The sequence below is a fragment of the Ascaphus truei genome, unplaced genomic scaffold, assembly GCF_040206685.1.
Source record: "Ascaphus truei isolate aAscTru1 unplaced genomic scaffold, aAscTru1.hap1 HAP1_SCAFFOLD_281, whole genome shotgun sequence".
Taxonomy (NCBI): domain Eukaryota; kingdom Metazoa; phylum Chordata; class Amphibia; order Anura; family Ascaphidae; genus Ascaphus; species Ascaphus truei.
In genome coordinates this window covers 192,623-212,071 of record NW_027455761.1, presented here as the reverse complement: position 1 = coordinate 212,071, position 19,449 = coordinate 192,623, and the positions used below count along the sequence as shown (strand labels likewise).

General features: G+C 48.7%; 14 non-coding genes across 14 annotated transcripts; all 14 read left to right on the top strand.

The window, feature by feature from the left end:
• Positions 1-703: 703 nt before the first annotated feature.
• LOC142481678 (U1 spliceosomal RNA) lies at positions 704-871 on the top strand. Its single transcript, XR_012795947.1, has one exon. It is a non-coding gene; the product is annotated as a U1 spliceosomal RNA (small nuclear RNA).
• A 1,249-nt stretch (positions 872-2,120) lies between these two features.
• LOC142481676 (U1 spliceosomal RNA) lies at positions 2,121-2,288 on the top strand. Its single transcript, XR_012795946.1, has one exon. It is a non-coding gene; the product is annotated as a U1 spliceosomal RNA (small nuclear RNA).
• Positions 2,289-3,541: 1,253 nt separating this feature from the next.
• On the top strand, positions 3,542-3,709 carry LOC142481675 (U1 spliceosomal RNA). Its single transcript, XR_012795945.1, has one exon. It is a non-coding gene; the product is annotated as a U1 spliceosomal RNA (small nuclear RNA).
• A 1,248-nt stretch (positions 3,710-4,957) lies between these two features.
• On the top strand, positions 4,958-5,125 carry LOC142481674 (U1 spliceosomal RNA). Its single transcript, XR_012795944.1, has one exon. It is a non-coding gene; the product is annotated as a U1 spliceosomal RNA (small nuclear RNA).
• Positions 5,126-6,379: 1,254 nt separating this feature from the next.
• On the top strand, positions 6,380-6,547 carry LOC142481673 (U1 spliceosomal RNA). The gene has a single exon (XR_012795943.1). It is a non-coding gene; the product is annotated as a U1 spliceosomal RNA (small nuclear RNA).
• A 1,253-nt stretch (positions 6,548-7,800) lies between these two features.
• On the top strand, positions 7,801-7,968 carry LOC142481672 (U1 spliceosomal RNA). The gene has a single exon (XR_012795942.1). It is a non-coding gene; the product is annotated as a U1 spliceosomal RNA (small nuclear RNA).
• A 1,245-nt stretch (positions 7,969-9,213) lies between these two features.
• Positions 9,214-9,381, top strand: LOC142481671 (U1 spliceosomal RNA). Its single transcript, XR_012795941.1, has one exon. It is a non-coding gene; the product is annotated as a U1 spliceosomal RNA (small nuclear RNA).
• Positions 9,382-10,634: 1,253 nt separating this feature from the next.
• Positions 10,635-10,802, top strand: LOC142481670 (U1 spliceosomal RNA). The gene has a single exon (XR_012795940.1). It is a non-coding gene; the product is annotated as a U1 spliceosomal RNA (small nuclear RNA).
• A 1,252-nt stretch (positions 10,803-12,054) lies between these two features.
• On the top strand, positions 12,055-12,222 carry LOC142481669 (U1 spliceosomal RNA). The gene has a single exon (XR_012795939.1). It is a non-coding gene; the product is annotated as a U1 spliceosomal RNA (small nuclear RNA).
• Positions 12,223-13,471: 1,249 nt separating this feature from the next.
• Positions 13,472-13,639, top strand: LOC142481667 (U1 spliceosomal RNA). The gene has a single exon (XR_012795937.1). It is a non-coding gene; the product is annotated as a U1 spliceosomal RNA (small nuclear RNA).
• A 1,253-nt stretch (positions 13,640-14,892) lies between these two features.
• Positions 14,893-15,060, top strand: LOC142481666 (U1 spliceosomal RNA). The gene has a single exon (XR_012795936.1). It is a non-coding gene; the product is annotated as a U1 spliceosomal RNA (small nuclear RNA).
• Positions 15,061-16,308: 1,248 nt separating this feature from the next.
• LOC142481665 (U1 spliceosomal RNA) lies at positions 16,309-16,476 on the top strand. Its single transcript, XR_012795935.1, has one exon. It is a non-coding gene; the product is annotated as a U1 spliceosomal RNA (small nuclear RNA).
• Positions 16,477-17,725: 1,249 nt separating this feature from the next.
• LOC142481664 (U1 spliceosomal RNA) lies at positions 17,726-17,893 on the top strand. Its single transcript, XR_012795934.1, has one exon. It is a non-coding gene; the product is annotated as a U1 spliceosomal RNA (small nuclear RNA).
• A 1,253-nt stretch (positions 17,894-19,146) lies between these two features.
• Positions 19,147-19,314, top strand: LOC142481663 (U1 spliceosomal RNA). The gene has a single exon (XR_012795933.1). It is a non-coding gene; the product is annotated as a U1 spliceosomal RNA (small nuclear RNA).
• Positions 19,315-19,449: the final 135 nt, after the last annotated feature.

Below are 19,449 nucleotides of genomic sequence, written 5' to 3'. Positions count from 1 at the left end.
ATCTATCTATCTCTATCCATGGAGCAGCAGACAGTGTTAGCTTGCTTCTATATTTATGCAAATGCCAGGTAAGCAGCCATGCTGGTAAGGGCCAAAGTGTCACGTTTGGCAGCAGGACAGGGCACCTCTCCCTTTTTATGCAGCAGCAGCAGGTGTCAGTGGAGGTCAGAAAAAGAGAGTGCCAGCAGGTAGGGGAGATGTAGAAAGCCACCCCAGAAATATGGTGTCCCCCTGTCTCTCCGGCAGCTGAAATGACAGAGCTGAGCGGTGTTCAAAGTGATTGCTTCTTTCTTTTAAAACCAAGAAGAAGTACCTTACGGCGAAGCTTGGCTGCTCTGGGTGCTTGTTGGATGGGGGGGAGGGTTTGGTTTGGCTTTGCTTTGCTTTGCTTTGCTTTGCTTTGCTTTGCTTTGCTTCGCTTCTGGGGGGGGGAGGAGGACGGGGTGTCTTGGATCTATGTTGTTTGACAAATATTCATTGCTGCTGCTGCTGCTGCTGCTGCTGCTGCTGCTGCTGCTGCAGCACAAATGTTTGCATGGAATGGCCTAGGCTGCTCCTTGCTGCAGGTGCTGGCTGCAGCGGCTCAGATACTAGGCCTCAGGTACTGTGTTGCTTGCTGCACCAATGACCAAGCTGCTCTCTCCACAAGGGTGACAGTTGTCCTGGGACAGGGCTAGTTGCCCCCAGCGCGCCATTGCAACTCATACTTACCTGGCAGGGGAGTTTTAAGCCATGCTCCAGCAGGTGGCTCTCCCAGGGCGAGGCTAGCTCATTGCACTTGGAGCTAGCTGACCTCTGCGATTTCCCCACATGCGGGAAACTCGACTGCACAATTTCTGGTAGTGGGGGACTGCGTGCGCGCTCTCCCCTGTTTTTGGATGGTTACAAAAAACAGAAACAGGTGTTTGTTCAGACAAGCTGCTGCTATTCCCACTGCTTGGGCTTTGGGCATGGTCAATAACTGCTGGCAAAAAGGAGCACCATGTACAATAAATAGCCAGCTAGCAACATCTCAAACAGGGACAAATGACAATGATGTACCTGCACAGACGTTTAGGAATAAGTTCACAGGTGGATTGGGAAATAGGGAAACAAATACTGTGTACTGTATATATATATTTATGAAAAAAACAGCACATTTACAATCAAATCTGGATTTGAAAAAATGGACGGTCCTTGCTTGCAGGATATGATATGGGGTTTTTATTTCACCCCCTCCCCACCCTAGTTCTACATGGTATGTCTGGGTCTCTGTAGCCAGACAACCCCCTGTGATGATATCACAAAGGGAGTGTACAGTACGTTCTAGAGTTTCTAGGCTCCAAAGTAACAAAGAGCAGCATTTAAAAGCAACAGATTGCAGACTATCTGCTGAGCTGTGCAAAAAACAATCTCTATCTATCTATCTATCTATCTATCTATCTATCTATCTCTATCCATGGAGCAGCAGACAGTGTTAGCTTGCTTCTATATTTATGCAAATGCCAGGTAAGCAGCCATGCTGGTAAGGGCCAAAGTGTCACGTTTGGCAGCAGGACAGGGCACCTCTCCCTTTTTATGCAGCAGCAGCAGGTGTCAGTGGAGGTCAGAAAAAGAGAGTGCCAGCAGGTAGGGGAGATGTAGAAAGCCACCCCAGAAATATGGTGTCCCCCTGTCTCTCCGGCAGCTGAAATGACAGAGCTGAGCGGTGTTCAAAGTGATTGCTTCTTTCTTTTAAAACCAAGAAGAAGTACCTTACGGCGAAGCTTGGCTGCTCTGGGTGCTTGTTGGATGGGGGGGAGGGTTTGGTTTGGCTTTGCTTTGCTTTGCTTTGCTTTGCTTTGCTTTGCTTTGCTTCGCTTCTGGGGGGGGGAGGAGGACGGGGTGTCTTGGATCTATGTTGTTTGACAAATATTCATTGCTGCTGCTGCTGCTGCTGCTGCTGCTGCTGCTGCTGCAGCACAAATGTTTGCATGGAATGGCCTAGGCTGCTCCTTGCTGCAGGTGCTGGCTGCAGCGGCTCAGATACTAGGCCTCAGGTACTGTGTTGCTTGCTGCACCAATGACCAAGCTGCTCTCTCCACAAGGGTGACAGTTGTCCTGGGACAGGGCTAGTTGCCCCCAGCGCGCCATTGCAACTCATACTTACCTGGCAGGGGAGTTTTAAGCCATGCTCCAGCAGGTGGCTCTCCCAGGGCGAGGCTAGCTCATTGCACTTGGAGCTAGCTGACCTCTGCGATTTCCCCACATGCGGGAAACTCGACTGCACAATTTCTGGTAGTGGGGGACTGCGTGCGCGCTCTCCCCTGTTTTTGGATGGTTACAAAAAACAGAAACAGGTGTTTGTTCAGACAAGCTGCTGCTATTCCCACTGCTTGGGCTTTGGGCATGGTCAATAACTGCTGGCAAAAAGGAGCACCATGTACAATAAATAGCCAGCTAGCAACATCTCAAACAGGGACAAATGACAATGATGTACCTGCACAGACGTTTAGGAATAAGTTCACAGGTGGATTGGGAAATAGGGAAACAAATACTGTGTACTGTATATATATATTTATGAAAAAAACAGCACATTTACAATCAAATCTGGATTTGAAAAAATGGACGGTCCTTGCTTGCAGGATATGATATGGGGTTTTTATTTCACCCCCTCCCCACCCTAGTTCTACATGGTATGTCTGGGTCTCTGTAGCCAGACAACCCCCTGTGATGATATCACAAAGGGAGTGTACAGTACGTTCTAGAGTTTCTAGGCTCCAAAGTAACAAAGAGCAGCATTTAAAAGCAACAGATTGCAGACTATCTGCTGAGCTGTGCAAAAAACAATCTCTATCTATCTATCTATCTATCTATCTATCTATCTATCTATCTCTATCCATGGAGCAGCAGACAGTGTTAGCTTGCTTCTATATTTATGCAAATGCCAGGTAAGCAGCCATGCTGGTAAGGGCCAAAGTGTCACGTTTGGCAGCAGGACAGGGCACCTCTCCCTTTTTATGCAGCAGCAGCAGGTGTCAGTGGAGGTCAGAAAAAGAGAGTGCCAGCAGGTAGGGGAGATGTAGAAAGCCACCCCAGAAATATGGTGTCCCCCTGTCTCTCCGGCAGCTGAAATGACAGAGCTGAGCGGTGTTCAAAGTGATTGCTTCTTTCTTTTAAAACCAAGAAGAAGTACCTTACGGCGAAGCTTGGCTGCTCTGGGTGCTTGTTGGATGGGGGGGAGGGTTTGGTTTGGCTTTGCTTTGCTTTGCTTTGCTTTGCTTTGCTTTGCTTCGCTTCGCTTCTGGGGGGGGGAGGAGGACGGGGTGTCTTGGATCTATGTTGTTTGACAAATATTCATTGCTGCTGCTGCTGCTGCTGCTGCTGCTGCTGCTGCTGCAGCACAAATGTTTGCATGGAATGGCCTAGGCTGCTCCTTGCTGCAGGTGCTGGCTGCAGCGGCTCAGATACTAGGCCTCAGGTACTGTGTTGCTTGCTGCACCAATGACCAAGCTGCTCTCTCCACAAGGGTGACAGTTGTCCTGGGACAGGGCTAGTTGCCCCCAGCGCGCCATTGCAACTCATACTTACCTGGCAGGGGAGTTTTAAGCCATGCTCCAGCAGGTGGCTCTCCCAGGGCGAGGCTAGCTCATTGCACTTGGAGCTAGCTGACCTCTGCGATTTCCCCACATGCGGGAAACTCGACTGCACAATTTCTGGTAGTGGGGGACTGCGTGCGCGCTCTCCCCTGTTTTTGGATGGTTACAAAAAACAGAAACAGGTGTTTGTTCAGACAAGCTGCTGCTATTCCCACTGCTTGGGCTTTGGGCATGGTCAATAACTGCTGGCAAAAAGGAGCACCATGTACAATAAATAGCCAGCTAGCAACATCTCAAACAGGGACAAATGACAATGATGTACCTGCACAGACGTTTAGGAATAAGTTCACAGGTGGATTGGGAAATAGGGAAACAAATACTGTGTACTGTATATATATATTTATGAAAAAAACAGCACATTTACAATCAAATCTGGATTTGAAAAAATGGACGGTCCTTGCTTGCAGGATATGATATGGGGTTTTTATTTCACCCCCTCCCCACCCTAGTTCTACATGGTATGTCTGGGTCTCTGTAGCCAGACAACCCCCTGTGATGATATCACAAAGGGAGTGTACAGTACGTTCTAGAGTTTCTAGGCTCCAAAGTAACAAAGAGCAGCATTTAAAAGCAACAGATTGCAGACTATCTGCTGAGCTGTGCAAAAAACAATCTCTATCTATCTATCTATCTATCTATCTATCTATCTCTATCCATGGAGCAGCAGACAGTGTTAGCTTGCTTCTATATTTATGCAAATGCCAGGTAAGCAGCCATGCTGGTAAGGGCCAAAGTGTCACGTTTGGCAGCAGGACAGGGCACCTCTCCCTTTTTATGCAGCAGCAGCAGGTGTCAGTGGAGGTCAGAAAAAGAGAGTGCCAGCAGGTAGGGGAGATGTAGAAAGCCACCCCAGAAATATGGTGTCCCCCTGTCTCTCCGGCAGCTGAAATGACAGAGCTGAGCGGTGTTCAAAGTGATTGCTTCTTTCTTTTAAAACCAAGAAGAAGTACCTTACGGCGAAGCTTGGCTGCTCTGGGTGCTTGTTGGATGGGGGGGAGGGTTTGGTTTGGCTTTGCTTTGCTTTGCTTTGCTTTGCTTTGCTTTGCTTTGCTTCGCTTCTGGGGGGGGGAGGAGGACGGGGTGTCTTGGATCTATGTTGTTTGACAAATATTCATTGCTGCTGCTGCTGCTGCTGCTGCTGCTGCTGCTGCTGCTGCAGCACAAATGTTTGCATGGAATGGCCTAGGCTGCTCCTTGCTGCAGGTGCTGGCTGCAGCGGCTCAGATACTAGGCCTCAGGTACTGTGTTGCTTGCTGCACCAATGACCAAGCTGCTCTCTCCACAAGGGTGACAGTTGTCCTGGGACAGGGCTAGTTGCCCCCAGCGCGCCATTGCAACTCATACTTACCTGGCAGGGGAGTTTTAAGCCATGCTCCAGCAGGTGGCTCTCCCAGGGCGAGGCTAGCTCATTGCACTTGGAGCTAGCTGACCTCTGCGATTTCCCCACATGCGGGAAACTCGACTGCACAATTTCTGGTAGTGGGGGACTGCGTGCGCGCTCTCCCCTGTTTTTGGATGGTTACAAAAAACAGAAACAGGTGTTTGTTCAGACAAGCTGCTGCTATTCCCACTGCTTGGGCTTTGGGCATGGTCAATAACTGCTGGCAAAAAGGAGCACCATGTACAATAAATAGCCAGCTAGCAACATCTCAAACAGGGACAAATGACAATGATGTACCTGCACAGACGTTTAGGAATAAGTTCACAGGTGGATTGGGAAATAGGGAAACAAATACTGTGTACTGTATATATATATTTATGAAAAAAACAGCACATTTACAATCAAATCTGGATTTGAAAAAATGGACGGTCCTTGCTTGCAGGATATGATATGGGGTTTTTATTTCACCCCCTCCCCACCCTAGTTCTACATGGTATGTCTGGGTCTCTGTAGCCAGACAACCCCCTGTGATGATATCACAAAGGGAGTGTACAGTACGTTCTAGAGTTTCTAGGCTCCAAAGTAACAAAGAGCAGCATTTAAAAGCAACAGATTGCAGACTATCTGCTGAGCTGTGCAAAAAACAATCTCTATCTATCTATCTATCTATCTATCTATCTATCTATCTCTATCCATGGAGCAGCAGACAGTGTTAGCTTGCTTCTATATTTATGCAAATGCCAGGTAAGCAGCCATGCTGGTAAGGGCCAAAGTGTCACGTTTGGCAGCAGGACAGGGCACCTCTCCCTTTTTATGCAGCAGCAGCAGGTGTCAGTGGAGGTCAGAAAAAGAGAGTGCCAGCAGGTAGGGGAGATGTAGAAAGCCACCCCAGAAATATGGTGTCCCCCTGTCTCTCCGGCAGCTGAAATGACAGAGCTGAGCGGTGTTCAAAGTGATTGCTTCTTTCTTTTAAAACCAAGAAGAAGTACCTTACGGCGAAGCTTGGCTGCTCTGGGTGCTTGTTGGATGGGGGGGAGGGTTTGGTTTGGCTTTGCTTTGCTTTGCTTTGCTTTGCTTTGCTTTGCTTTGCTTCGCTTCGCTTCTGGGGGGGGGAGGAGGACGGGGTGTCTTGGATCTATGTTGTTTGACAAATATTCATTGCTGCTGCTGCTGCTGCTGCTGCTGCTGCTGCTGCTGCAGCACAAATGTTTGCATGGAATGGCCTAGGCTGCTCCTTGCTGCAGGTGCTGGCTGCAGCGGCTCAGATACTAGGCCTCAGGTACTGTGTTGCTTGCTGCACCAATGACCAAGCTGCTCTCTCCACAAGGGTGACAGTTGTCCTGGGACAGGGCTAGTTGCCCCCAGCGCGCCATTGCAACTCATACTTACCTGGCAGGGGAGTTTTAAGCCATGCTCCAGCAGGTGGCTCTCCCAGGGCGAGGCTAGCTCATTGCACTTGGAGCTAGCTGACCTCTGCGATTTCCCCACATGCGGGAAACTCGACTGCACAATTTCTGGTAGTGGGGGACTGCGTGCGCGCTCTCCCCTGTTTTTGGATGGTTACAAAAAACAGAAACAGGTGTTTGTTCAGACAAGCTGCTGCTATTCCCACTGCTTGGGCTTTGGGCATGGTCAATAACTGCTGGCAAAAAGGAGCACCATGTACAATAAATAGCCAGCTAGCAACATCTCAAACAGGGACAAATGACAATGATGTACCTGCACAGACGTTTAGGAATAAGTTCACAGGTGGATTGGGAAATAGGGAAACAAATACTGTGTACTGTATATATATATTTATGAAAAAAACAGCACATTTACAATCAAATCTGGATTTGAAAAAATGGACGGTCCTTGCTTGCAGGATATGATATGGGGTTTTTATTTCACCCCCTCCCCACCCTAGTTCTACATGGTATGTCTGGGTCTCTGTAGCCAGACAACCCCCTGTGATGATATCACAAAGGGAGTGTACAGTACGTTCTAGAGTTTCTAGGCTCCAAAGTAACAAAGAGCAGCATTTAAAAGCAACAGATTGCAGACTATCTGCTGAGCTGTGCAAAAAACAATCTCTATCTATCTATCTATCTATCTATCTATCTATCTATCTATCTCTATCCATGGAGCAGCAGACAGTGTTAGCTTGCTTCTATATTTATGCAAATGCCAGGTAAGCAGCCATGCTGGTAAGGGCCAAAGTGTCACGTTTGGCAGCAGGACAGGGCACCTCTCCCTTTTTATGCAGCAGCAGCAGGTGTCAGTGGAGGTCAGAAAAAGAGAGTGCCAGCAGGTAGGGGAGATGTAGAAAGCCACCCCAGAAATATGGTGTCCCCCTGTCTCTCCGGCAGCTGAAATGACAGAGCTGAGCGGTGTTCAAAGTGATTGCTTCTTTCTTTTAAAACCAAGAAGAAGTACCTTACGGCGAAGCTTGGCTGCTCTGGGTGCTTGTTGGATGGGGGGGAGGGTTTGGTTTGGCTTTGCTTTGCTTTGCTTTGCTTTGCTTTGCTTTGCTTCGCTTCGCTTCTGGGGGGGGGAGGAGGACGGGGTGTCTTGGATCTATGTTGTTTGACAAATATTCATTGCTGCTGCTGCTGCTGCTGCTGCTGCTGCTGCTGCTGCAGCACAAATGTTTGCATGGAATGGCCTAGGCTGCTCCTTGCTGCAGGTGCTGGCTGCAGCGGCTCAGATACTAGGCCTCAGGTACTGTGTTGCTTGCTGCACCAATGACCAAGCTGCTCTCTCCACAAGGGTGACAGTTGTCCTGGGACAGGGCTAGTTGCCCCCAGCGCGCCATTGCAACTCATACTTACCTGGCAGGGGAGTTTTAAGCCATGCTCCAGCAGGTGGCTCTCCCAGGGCGAGGCTAGCTCATTGCACTTGGAGCTAGCTGACCTCTGCGATTTCCCCACATGCGGGAAACTCGACTGCACAATTTCTGGTAGTGGGGGACTGCGTGCGCGCTCTCCCCTGTTTTTGGATGGTTACAAAAAACAGAAACAGGTGTTTGTTCAGACAAGCTGCTGCTATTCCCACTGCTTGGGCTTTGGGCATGGTCAATAACTGCTGGCAAAAAGGAGCACCATGTACAATAAATAGCCAGCTAGCAACATCTCAAACAGGGACAAATGACAATGATGTACCTGCACAGACGTTTAGGAATAAGTTCACAGGTGGATTGGGAAATAGGGAAACAAATACTGTGTACTGTATATATATATTTATGAAAAAAACAGCACATTTACAATCAAATCTGGATTTGAAAAAATGGACGGTCCTTGCTTGCAGGATATGATATGGGGTTTTTATTTCACCCCCTCCCCACCCTAGTTCTACATGGTATGTCTGGGTCTCTGTAGCCAGACAACCCCCTGTGATGATATCACAAAGGGAGTGTACAGTACGTTCTAGAGTTTCTAGGCTCCAAAGTAACAAAGAGCAGCATTTAAAAGCAACAGATTGCAGACTATCTGCTGAGCTGTGCAAAAAACAATCTCTATCTATCTATCTATCTATCTATCTATCTATCTCTATCCATGGAGCAGCAGACAGTGTTAGCTTGCTTCTATATTTATGCAAATGCCAGGTAAGCAGCCATGCTGGTAAGGGCCAAAGTGTCACGTTTGGCAGCAGGACAGGGCACCTCTCCCTTTTTATGCAGCAGCAGCAGGTGTCAGTGGAGGTCAGAAAAAGAGAGTGCCAGCAGGTAGGGGAGATGTAGAAAGCCACCCCAGAAATATGGTGTCCCCCTGTCTCTCCGGCAGCTGAAATGACAGAGCTGAGCGGTGTTCAAAGTGATTGCTTCTTTCTTTTAAAACCAAGAAGAAGTACCTTACGGCGAAGCTTGGCTGCTCTGGGTGCTTGTTGGATGGGGGGGAGGGTTTGGTTTGGCTTTGCTTTGCTTTGCTTTGCTTTGCTTTGCTTTGCTTCGCTTCGCTTCTGGGGGGGGGAGGAGGACGGGGTGTCTTGGATCTATGTTGTTTGACAAATATTCATTGCTGCTGCTGCTGCTGCTGCTGCTGCTGCTGCTGCTGCAGCACAAATGTTTGCATGGAATGGCCTAGGCTGCTCCTTGCTGCAGGTGCTGGCTGCAGCGGCTCAGATACTAGGCCTCAGGTACTGTGTTGCTTGCTGCACCAATGACCAAGCTGCTCTCTCCACAAGGGTGACAGTTGTCCTGGGACAGGGCTAGTTGCCCCCAGCGCGCCATTGCAACTCATACTTACCTGGCAGGGGAGTTTTAAGCCATGCTCCAGCAGGTGGCTCTCCCAGGGCGAGGCTAGCTCATTGCACTTGGAGCTAGCTGACCTCTGCGATTTCCCCACATGCGGGAAACTCGACTGCACAATTTCTGGTAGTGGGGGACTGCGTGCGCGCTCTCCCCTGTTTTTGGATGGTTACAAAAAACAGAAACAGGTGTTTGTTCAGACAAGCTGCTGCTATTCCCACTGCTTGGGCTTTGGGCATGGTCAATAACTGCTGGCAAAAAGGAGCACCATGTACAATAAATAGCCAGCTAGCAACATCTCAAACAGGGACAAATGACAATGATGTACCTGCACAGACGTTTAGGAATAAGTTCACAGGTGGATTGGGAAATAGGGAAACAAATACTGTGTACTGTATATATATATTTATGAAAAAAACAGCACATTTACAATCAAATCTGGATTTGAAAAAATGGACGGTCCTTGCTTGCAGGATATGATATGGGGTTTTTATTTCACCCCCTCCCCACCCTAGTTCTACATGGTATGTCTGGGTCTCTGTAGCCAGACAACCCCCTGTGATGATATCACAAAGGGAGTGTACAGTACGTTCTAGAGTTTCTAGGCTCCAAAGTAACAAAGAGCAGCATTTAAAAGCAACAGATTGCAGACTATCTGCTGAGCTGTGCAAAAAACAATCTCTATCTATCTATCTATCTATCTATCTATCTATCTATCTATCTCTATCCATGGAGCAGCAGACAGTGTTAGCTTGCTTCTATATTTATGCAAATGCCAGGTAAGCAGCCATGCTGGTAAGGGCCAAAGTGTCACGTTTGGCAGCAGGACAGGGCACCTCTCCCTTTTTATGCAGCAGCAGCAGGTGTCAGTGGAGGTCAGAAAAAGAGAGTGCCAGCAGGTAGGGGAGATGTAGAAAGCCACCCCAGAAATATGGTGTCCCCCTGTCTCTCCGGCAGCTGAAATGACAGAGCTGAGCGGTGTTCAAAGTGATTGCTTCTTTCTTTTAAAACCAAGAAGAAGTACCTTACGGCGAAGCTTGGCTGCTCTGGGTGCTTGTTGGATGGGGGGGAGGGTTTGGTTTGGCTTTGCTTTGCTTTGCTTTGCTTTGCTTTGCTTTGCTTCGCTTCGCTTCTGGGGGGGGGAGGAGGACGGGGTGTCTTGGATCTATGTTGTTTGACAAATATTCATTGCTGCTGCTGCTGCTGCTGCTGCTGCTGCTGCTGCTGCAGCACAAATGTTTGCATGGAATGGCCTAGGCTGCTCCTTGCTGCAGGTGCTGGCTGCAGCGGCTCAGATACTAGGCCTCAGGTACTGTGTTGCTTGCTGCACCAATGACCAAGCTGCTCTCTCCACAAGGGTGACAGTTGTCCTGGGACAGGGCTAGTTGCCCCCAGCGCGCCATTGCAACTCATACTTACCTGGCAGGGGAGTTTTAAGCCATGCTCCAGCAGGTGGCTCTCCCAGGGCGAGGCTAGCTCATTGCACTTGGAGCTAGCTGACCTCTGCGATTTCCCCACATGCGGGAAACTCGACTGCACAATTTCTGGTAGTGGGGGACTGCGTGCGCGCTCTCCCCTGTTTTTGGATGGTTACAAAAAACAGAAACAGGTGTTTGTTCAGACAAGCTGCTGCTATTCCCACTGCTTGGGCTTTGGGCATGGTCAATAACTGCTGGCAAAAAGGAGCACCATGTACAATAAATAGCCAGCTAGCAACATCTCAAACAGGGACAAATGACAATGATGTACCTGCACAGACGTTTAGGAATAAGTTCACAGGTGGATTGGGAAATAGGGAAACAAATACTGTGTACTGTATATATATATTTATGAAAAAAACAGCACATTTACAATCAAATCTGGATTTGAAAAAATGGACGGTCCTTGCTTGCAGGATATGATATGGGGTTTTTATTTCACCCCCTCCCCACCCTAGTTCTACATGGTATGTCTGGGTCTCTGTAGCCAGACAACCCCCTGTGATGATATCACAAAGGGAGTGTACAGTACGTTCTAGAGTTTCTAGGCTCCAAAGTAACAAAGAGCAGCATTTAAAAGCAACAGATTGCAGACTATCTGCTGAGCTGTGCAAAAAACAATCTCTATCTATCTATCTATCTATCTATCTATCTATCTATCTCTATCCATGGAGCAGCAGACAGTGTTAGCTTGCTTCTATATTTATGCAAATGCCAGGTAAGCAGCCATGCTGGTAAGGGCCAAAGTGTCACGTTTGGCAGCAGGACAGGGCACCTCTCCCTTTTTATGCAGCAGCAGCAGGTGTCAGTGGAGGTCAGAAAAAGAGAGTGCCAGCAGGTAGGGGAGATGTAGAAAGCCACCCCAGAAATATGGTGTCCCCCTGTCTCTCCGGCAGCTGAAATGACAGAGCTGAGCGGTGTTCAAAGTGATTGCTTCTTTCTTTTAAAACCAAGAAGAAGTACCTTACGGCGAAGCTTGGCTGCTCTGGGTGCTTGTTGGATGGGGGGGAGGGTTTGGTTTGGCTTTGCTTTGCTTTGCTTTGCTTTGCTTTGCTTTGCTTTGCTTCGCTTCTGGGGGGGGGAGGAGGACGGGGTGTCTTGGATCTATGTTGTTTGACAAATATTCATTGCTGCTGCTGCTGCTGCTGCTGCTGCTGCTGCTGCTGCTGCAGCACAAATGTTTGCATGGAATGGCCTAGGCTGCTCCTTGCTGCAGGTGCTGGCTGCAGCGGCTCAGATACTAGGCCTCAGGTACTGTGTTGCTTGCTGCACCAATGACCAAGCTGCTCTCTCCACAAGGGTGACAGTTGTCCTGGGACAGGGCTAGTTGCCCCCAGCGCGCCATTGCAACTCATACTTACCTGGCAGGGGAGTTTTAAGCCATGCTCCAGCAGGTGGCTCTCCCAGGGCGAGGCTAGCTCATTGCACTTGGAGCTAGCTGACCTCTGCGATTTCCCCACATGCGGGAAACTCGACTGCACAATTTCTGGTAGTGGGGGACTGCGTGCGCGCTCTCCCCTGTTTTTGGATGGTTACAAAAAACAGAAACAGGTGTTTGTTCAGACAAGCTGCTGCTATTCCCACTGCTTGGGCTTTGGGCATGGTCAATAACTGCTGGCAAAAAGGAGCACCATGTACAATAAATAGCCAGCTAGCAACATCTCAAACAGGGACAAATGACAATGATGTACCTGCACAGACGTTTAGGAATAAGTTCACAGGTGGATTGGGAAATAGGGAAACAAATACTGTGTACTGTATATATATATTTATGAAAAAAACAGCACATTTACAATCAAATCTGGATTTGAAAAAATGGACGGTCCTTGCTTGCAGGATATGATATGGGGTTTTTATTTCACCCCCTCCCCACCCTAGTTCTACATGGTATGTCTGGGTCTCTGTAGCCAGACAACCCCCTGTGATGATATCACAAAGGGAGTGTACAGTACGTTCTAGAGTTTCTAGGCTCCAAAGTAACAAAGAGCAGCATTTAAAAGCAACAGATTGCAGACTATCTGCTGAGCTGTGCAAAAAACAATCTCTATCTATCTATCTATCTATCTATCTATCTATCTATCTCTATCCATGGAGCAGCAGACAGTGTTAGCTTGCTTCTATATTTATGCAAATGCCAGGTAAGCAGCCATGCTGGTAAGGGCCAAAGTGTCACGTTTGGCAGCAGGACAGGGCACCTCTCCCTTTTTATGCAGCAGCAGCAGGTGTCAGTGGAGGTCAGAAAAAGAGAGTGCCAGCAGGTAGGGGAGATGTAGAAAGCCACCCCAGAAATATGGTGTCCCCCTGTCTCTCCGGCAGCTGAAATGACAGAGCTGAGCGGTGTTCAAAGTGATTGCTTCTTTCTTTTAAAACCAAGAAGAAGTACCTTACGGCGAAGCTTGGCTGCTCTGGGTGCTTGTTGGATGGGGGGGAGGGTTTGGTTTGGCTTTGCTTTGCTTTGCTTTGCTTTGCTTTGCTTTGCTTTGCTTCGCTTCTGGGGGGGGGAGGAGGACGGGGTGTCTTGGATCTATGTTGTTTGACAAATATTCATTGCTGCTGCTGCTGCTGCTGCTGCTGCTGCTGCTGCTGCAGCACAAATGTTTGCATGGAATGGCCTAGGCTGCTCCTTGCTGCAGGTGCTGGCTGCAGCGGCTCAGATACTAGGCCTCAGGTACTGTGTTGCTTGCTGCACCAATGACCAAGCTGCTCTCTCCACAAGGGTGACAGTTGTCCTGGGACAGGGCTAGTTGCCCCCAGCGCGCCATTGCAACTCATACTTACCTGGCAGGGGAGTTTTAAGCCATGCTCCAGCAGGTGGCTCTCCCAGGGCGAGGCTAGCTCATTGCACTTGGAGCTAGCTGACCTCTGCGATTTCCCCACATGCGGGAAACTCGACTGCACAATTTCTGGTAGTGGGGGACTGCGTGCGCGCTCTCCCCTGTTTTTGGATGGTTACAAAAAACAGAAACAGGTGTTTGTTCAGACAAGCTGCTGCTATTCCCACTGCTTGGGCTTTGGGCATGGTCAATAACTGCTGGCAAAAAGGAGCACCATGTACAATAAATAGCCAGCTAGCAACATCTCAAACAGGGACAAATGACAATGATGTACCTGCACAGACGTTTAGGAATAAGTTCACAGGTGGATTGGGAAATAGGGAAACAAATACTGTGTACTGTATATATATATTTATGAAAAAAACAGCACATTTACAATCAAATCTGGATTTGAAAAAATGGACGGTCCTTGCTTGCAGGATATGATATGGGGTTTTTATTTCACCCCCTCCCCACCCTAGTTCTACATGGTATGTCTGGGTCTCTGTAGCCAGACAACCCCCTGTGATGATATCACAAAGGGAGTGTACAGTACGTTCTAGAGTTTCTAGGCTCCAAAGTAACAAAGAGCAGCATTTAAAAGCAACAGATTGCAGACTATCTGCTGAGCTGTGCAAAAAACAATCTCTATCTATCTATCTATCTATCTATCTATCTATCTATCTATCTCTATCCATGGAGCAGCAGACAGTGTTAGCTTGCTTCTATATTTATGCAAATGCCAGGTAAGCAGCCATGCTGGTAAGGGCCAAAGTGTCACGTTTGGCAGCAGGACAGGGCACCTCTCCCTTTTTATGCAGCAGCAGCAGGTGTCAGTGGAGGTCAGAAAAAGAGAGTGCCAGCAGGTAGGGGAGATGTAGAAAGCCACCCCAGAAATATGGTGTCCCCCTGTCTCTCCGGCAGCTGAAATGACAGAGCTGAGCGGTGTTCAAAGTGATTGCTTCTTTCTTTTAAAACCAAGAAGAAGTACCTTACGGCGAAGCTTGGCTGCTCTGGGTGCTTGTTGGATGGGGGGGAGGGTTTGGTTTGGCTTTGCTTTGCTTTGCTTTGCTTTGCTTTGCTTTGCTTCGCTTCGCTTCTGGGGGGGGGAGGAGGACGGGGTGTCTTGGATCTATGTTGTTTGACAAATATTCATTGCTGCTGCTGCTGCTGCTGCTGCTGCTGCTGCTGCTGCAGCACAAATGTTTGCATGGAATGGCCTAGGCTGCTCCTTGCTGCAGGTGCTGGCTGCAGCGGCTCAGATACTAGGCCTCAGGTACTGTGTTGCTTGCTGCACCAATGACCAAGCTGCTCTCTCCACAAGGGTGACAGTTGTCCTGGGACAGGGCTAGTTGCCCCCAGCGCGCCATTGCAACTCATACTTACCTGGCAGGGGAGTTTTAAGCCATGCTCCAGCAGGTGGCTCTCCCAGGGCGAGGCTAGCTCATTGCACTTGGAGCTAGCTGACCTCTGCGATTTCCCCACATGCGGGAAACTCGACTGCACAATTTCTGGTAGTGGGGGACTGCGTGCGCGCTCTCCCCTGTTTTTGGATGGTTACAAAAAACAGAAACAGGTGTTTGTTCAGACAAGCTGCTGCTATTCCCACTGCTTGGGCTTTGGGCATGGTCAATAACTGCTGGCAAAAAGGAGCACCATGTACAATAAATAGCCAGCTAGCAACATCTCAAACAGGGACAAATGACAATGATGTACCTGCACAGACGTTTAGGAATAAGTTCACAGGTGGATTGGGAAATAGGGAAACAAATACTGTGTACTGTATATATATATTTATGAAAAAAACAGCACATTTACAATCAAATCTGGATTTGAAAAAATGGACGGTCCTTGCTTGCAGGATATGATATGGGGTTTTTATTTCACCCCCTCCCCACCCTAGTTCTACATGGTATGTCTGGGTCTCTGTAGCCAGACAACCCCCTGTGATGATATCACAAAGGGAGTGTACAGTACGTTCTAGAGTTTCTAGGCTCCAAAGTAACAAAGAGCAGCATTTAAAAGCAACAGATTGCAGACTATCTGCTGAGCTGTGCAAAAAACAATCTCTATCTATCTATCTATCTATCTATCTATCTATCTCTATCCATGGAGCAGCAGACAGTGTTAGCTTGCTTCTATATTTATGCAAATGCCAGGTAAGCAGCCATGCTGGTAAGGGCCAAAGTGTCACGTTTGGCAGCAGGACAGGGCACCTCTCCCTTTTTATGCAGCAGCAGCAGGTGTCAGTGGAGGTCAGAAAAAGAGAGTGCCAGCAGGTAGGGGAGATGTAGAAAGCCACCCCAGAAATATGGTGTCCCCCTGTCTCTCCGGCAGCTGAAATGACAGAGCTGAGCGGTGTTCAAAGTGATTGCTTCTTTCTTTTAAAACCAAGAAGAAGTACCTTACGGCGAAGCTTGGCTGCTCTGGGTGCTTGTTGGATGGGGGGGAGGGTTTGGTTTGGCTTTGCTTTGCTTTGCTTTGCTTTGCTTTGCTTTGCTTTGCTTCGCTTCTGGGGGGGGGAGGAGGACGGGGTGTCTTGGATCTATGTTGTTTGACAAATATTCATTGCTGCTGCTGCTGCTGCTGCTGCTGCTGCTGCTGCTGCTGCAGCACAAATGTTTGCATGGAATGGCCTAGGCTGCTCCTTGCTGCAGGTGCTGGCTGCAGCGGCTCAGATACTAGGCCTCAGGTACTGTGTTGCTTGCTGCACCAATGACCAAGCTGCTCTCTCCACAAGGGTGACAGTTGTCCTGGGACAGGGCTAGTTGCCCCCAGCGCGCCATTGCAACTCATACTTACCTGGCAGGGGAGTTTTAAGCCATGCTCCAGCAGGTGGCTCTCCCAGGGCGAGGCTAGCTCATTGCACTTGGAGCTAGCTGACCTCTGCGATTTCCCCACATGCGGGAAACTCGACTGCACAATTTCTGGTAGTGGGGGACTGCGTGCGCGCTCTCCCCTGTTTTTGGATGGTTACAAAAAACAGAAACAGGTGTTTGTTCAGACAAGCTGCTGCTATTCCCACTGCTTGGGCTTTGGGCATGGTCAATAACTGCTGGCAAAAAGGAGCACCATGTACAATAAATAGCCAGCTAGCAACATCTCAAACAGGGACAAATGACAATGATGTACCTGCACAGACGTTTAGGAATAAGTTCACAGGTGGATTGGGAAATAGGGAAACAAATACTGTGTACTGTATATATATATTTATGAAAAAAACAGCACATTTACAATCAAATCTGGATTTGAAAAAATGGACGGTCCTTGCTTGCAGGATATGATATGGGGTTTTTATTTCACCCCCTCCCCACCCTAGTTCTACATGGTATGTCTGGGTCTCTGTAGCCAGACAACCCCCTGTGATGATATCACAAAGGGAGTGTACAGTACGTTCTAGAGTTTCTAGGCTCCAAAGTAACAAAGAGCAGCATTTAAAAGCAACAGATTGCAGACTATCTGCTGAGCTGTGCAAAAAACAATCTCTATCTATCTATCTATCTATCTATCTATCTATCTATCTCTATCCATGGAGCAGCAGACAGTGTTAGCTTGCTTCTATATTTATGCAAATGCCAGGTAAGCAGCCATGCTGGTAAGGGCCAAAGTGTCACGTTTGGCAGCAGGACAGGGCACCTCTCCCTTTTTATGCAGCAGCAGCAGGTGTCAGTGGAGGTCAGAAAAAGAGAGTGCCAGCAGGTAGGGGAGATGTAGAAAGCCACCCCAGAAATATGGTGTCCCCCTGTCTCTCCGGCAGCTGAAATGACAGAGCTGAGCGGTGTTCAAAGTGATTGCTTCTTTCTTTTAAAACCAAGAAGAAGTACCTTACGGCGAAGCTTGGCTGCTCTGGGTGCTTGTTGGATGGGGGGGAGGGTTTGGTTTGGCTTTGCTTTGCTTTGCTTTGCTTTGCTTTGCTTTGCTTTGCTTCGCTTCTGGGGGGGGGAGGAGGACGGGGTGTCTTGGATCTATGTTGTTTGACAAATATTCATTGCTGCTGCTGCTGCTGCTGCTGCTGCTGCTGCTGCTGCAGCACAAATGTTTGCATGGAATGGCCTAGGCTGCTCCTTGCTGCAGGTGCTGGCTGCAGCGGCTCAGATACTAGGCCTCAGGTACTGTGTTGCTTGCTGCACCAATGACCAAGCTGCTCTCTCCACAAGGGTGACAGTTGTCCTGGGACAGGGCTAGTTGCCCCCAGCGCGCCATTGCAACTCATACTTACCTGGCAGGGGAGTTTTAAGCCATGCTCCAGCAGGTGGCTCTCCCAGGGCGAGGCTAGCTCATTGCACTTGGAGCTAGCTGACCTCTGCGATTTCCCCACATGCGGGAAACTCGACTGCACAATTTCTGGTAGTGGGGGACTGCGTGCGCGCTCTCCCCTGTTTTTGGATGGTTACAAAAAACAGAAACAGGTGTTTGTTCAGACAAGCTGCTGCTATTCCCACTGCTTGGGCTTTGGGCATGGTCAATAACTGCTGGCAAAAAGGAGCACCATGTACAATAAATAGCCAGCTAGCAACATCTCAAACAGGGACAAATGACAATGATGTACCTGCACAGACGTTTAGGAATAAGTTCACAGGTGGATTGGGAAATAGGGAAACAAATACTGTGTACTGTATATATATATTTATGAAAAAAACAGCACATTTACAATCAAATCTGGATTTGAAAAAATGGACGGTCCTTGCTTGCAGGATATGATATGGGGTTTTTATTTCACCCCCTCCCCACCCTAGTTCTACATGGTATGTCTGGGTCTCTGTAGCCAGACAACCCCCTGTGATGATATCACAAAGGGAGTGTACAGTACGTTCTAGAGTTTCTAGGCTCCAAAGTAACAAAGAGCAGCATTTAAAAGCAACAGATTGCAGACTATCTGCTGAGCTGTGCAAAAAACAATCTCTATCTATCTATCTATCTATCTATCTATCTATCTATCTATCTCTATCCATGGAGCAGCAGACAGTGTTAGCTTGCTTCTATATTTATGCAAATGCCAGGTAAGCAGCCATGCTGGTAAGGGCCAAAGTGTCACGTTTGGCAGCAGGACAGGGCACCTCTCCCTTTTTATGCAGCAGCAGCAGGTGTCAGTGGAGGTCAGAAAAAGAGAGTGCCAGCAGGTAGGGGAGATGTAGAAAGCCACCCCAGAAATATGGTGTCCCCCTGTCTCTCCGGCAGCTGAAATGACAGAGCTGAGCGGTGTTCAAAGTGATTGCTTCTTTCTTTTAAAACCAAGAAGAAGTACCTTACGGCGAAGCTTGGCTGCTCTGGGTGCTTGTTGGATGGGGGGGAGGGTTTGGTTTGGCTTTGCTTTGCTTTGCTTTGCTTTGCTTTGCTTTGCTTCGCTTCGCTTCTGGGGGGGGGAGGAGGACGGGGTGTCTTGGATCTATGTTGTTTGACAAATATTCATTGCTGCTGCTGCTGCTGCTGCTGCTGCTGCTGCTGCTGCAGCACAAATGTTTGCATGGAATGGCCTAGGCTGCTCCTTGCTGCAGGTGCTGGCTGCAGCGGCTCAGATACTAGGCCTCAGGTACTGTGTTGCTTGCTGCACCAATGACCAAGCTGCTCTCTCCACAAGGGTGACAGTTGTCCTGGGACAGGGCTAGTTGCCCCCAGCGCGCCATTGCAACTCATACTTACCTGGCAGGGGAGTTTTAAGCCATGCTCCAGCAGGTGGCTCTCCCAGGGCGAGGCTAGCTCATTGCACTTGGAGCTAGCTGACCTCTGCGATTTCCCCACATGCGGGAAACTCGACTGCACAATTTCTGGTAGTGGGGGACTGCGTGCGCGCTCTCCCCTGTTTTTGGATGGTTACAAAAAACAGAAACAGGTGTTTGTTCAGACAAGCTGCTGCTATTCCCACTGCTTGGGCTTTGGGCATGGTCAATAACTGCTGGCAAAAAGGAGCACCATGTACAATAAATAGCCAGCTAGC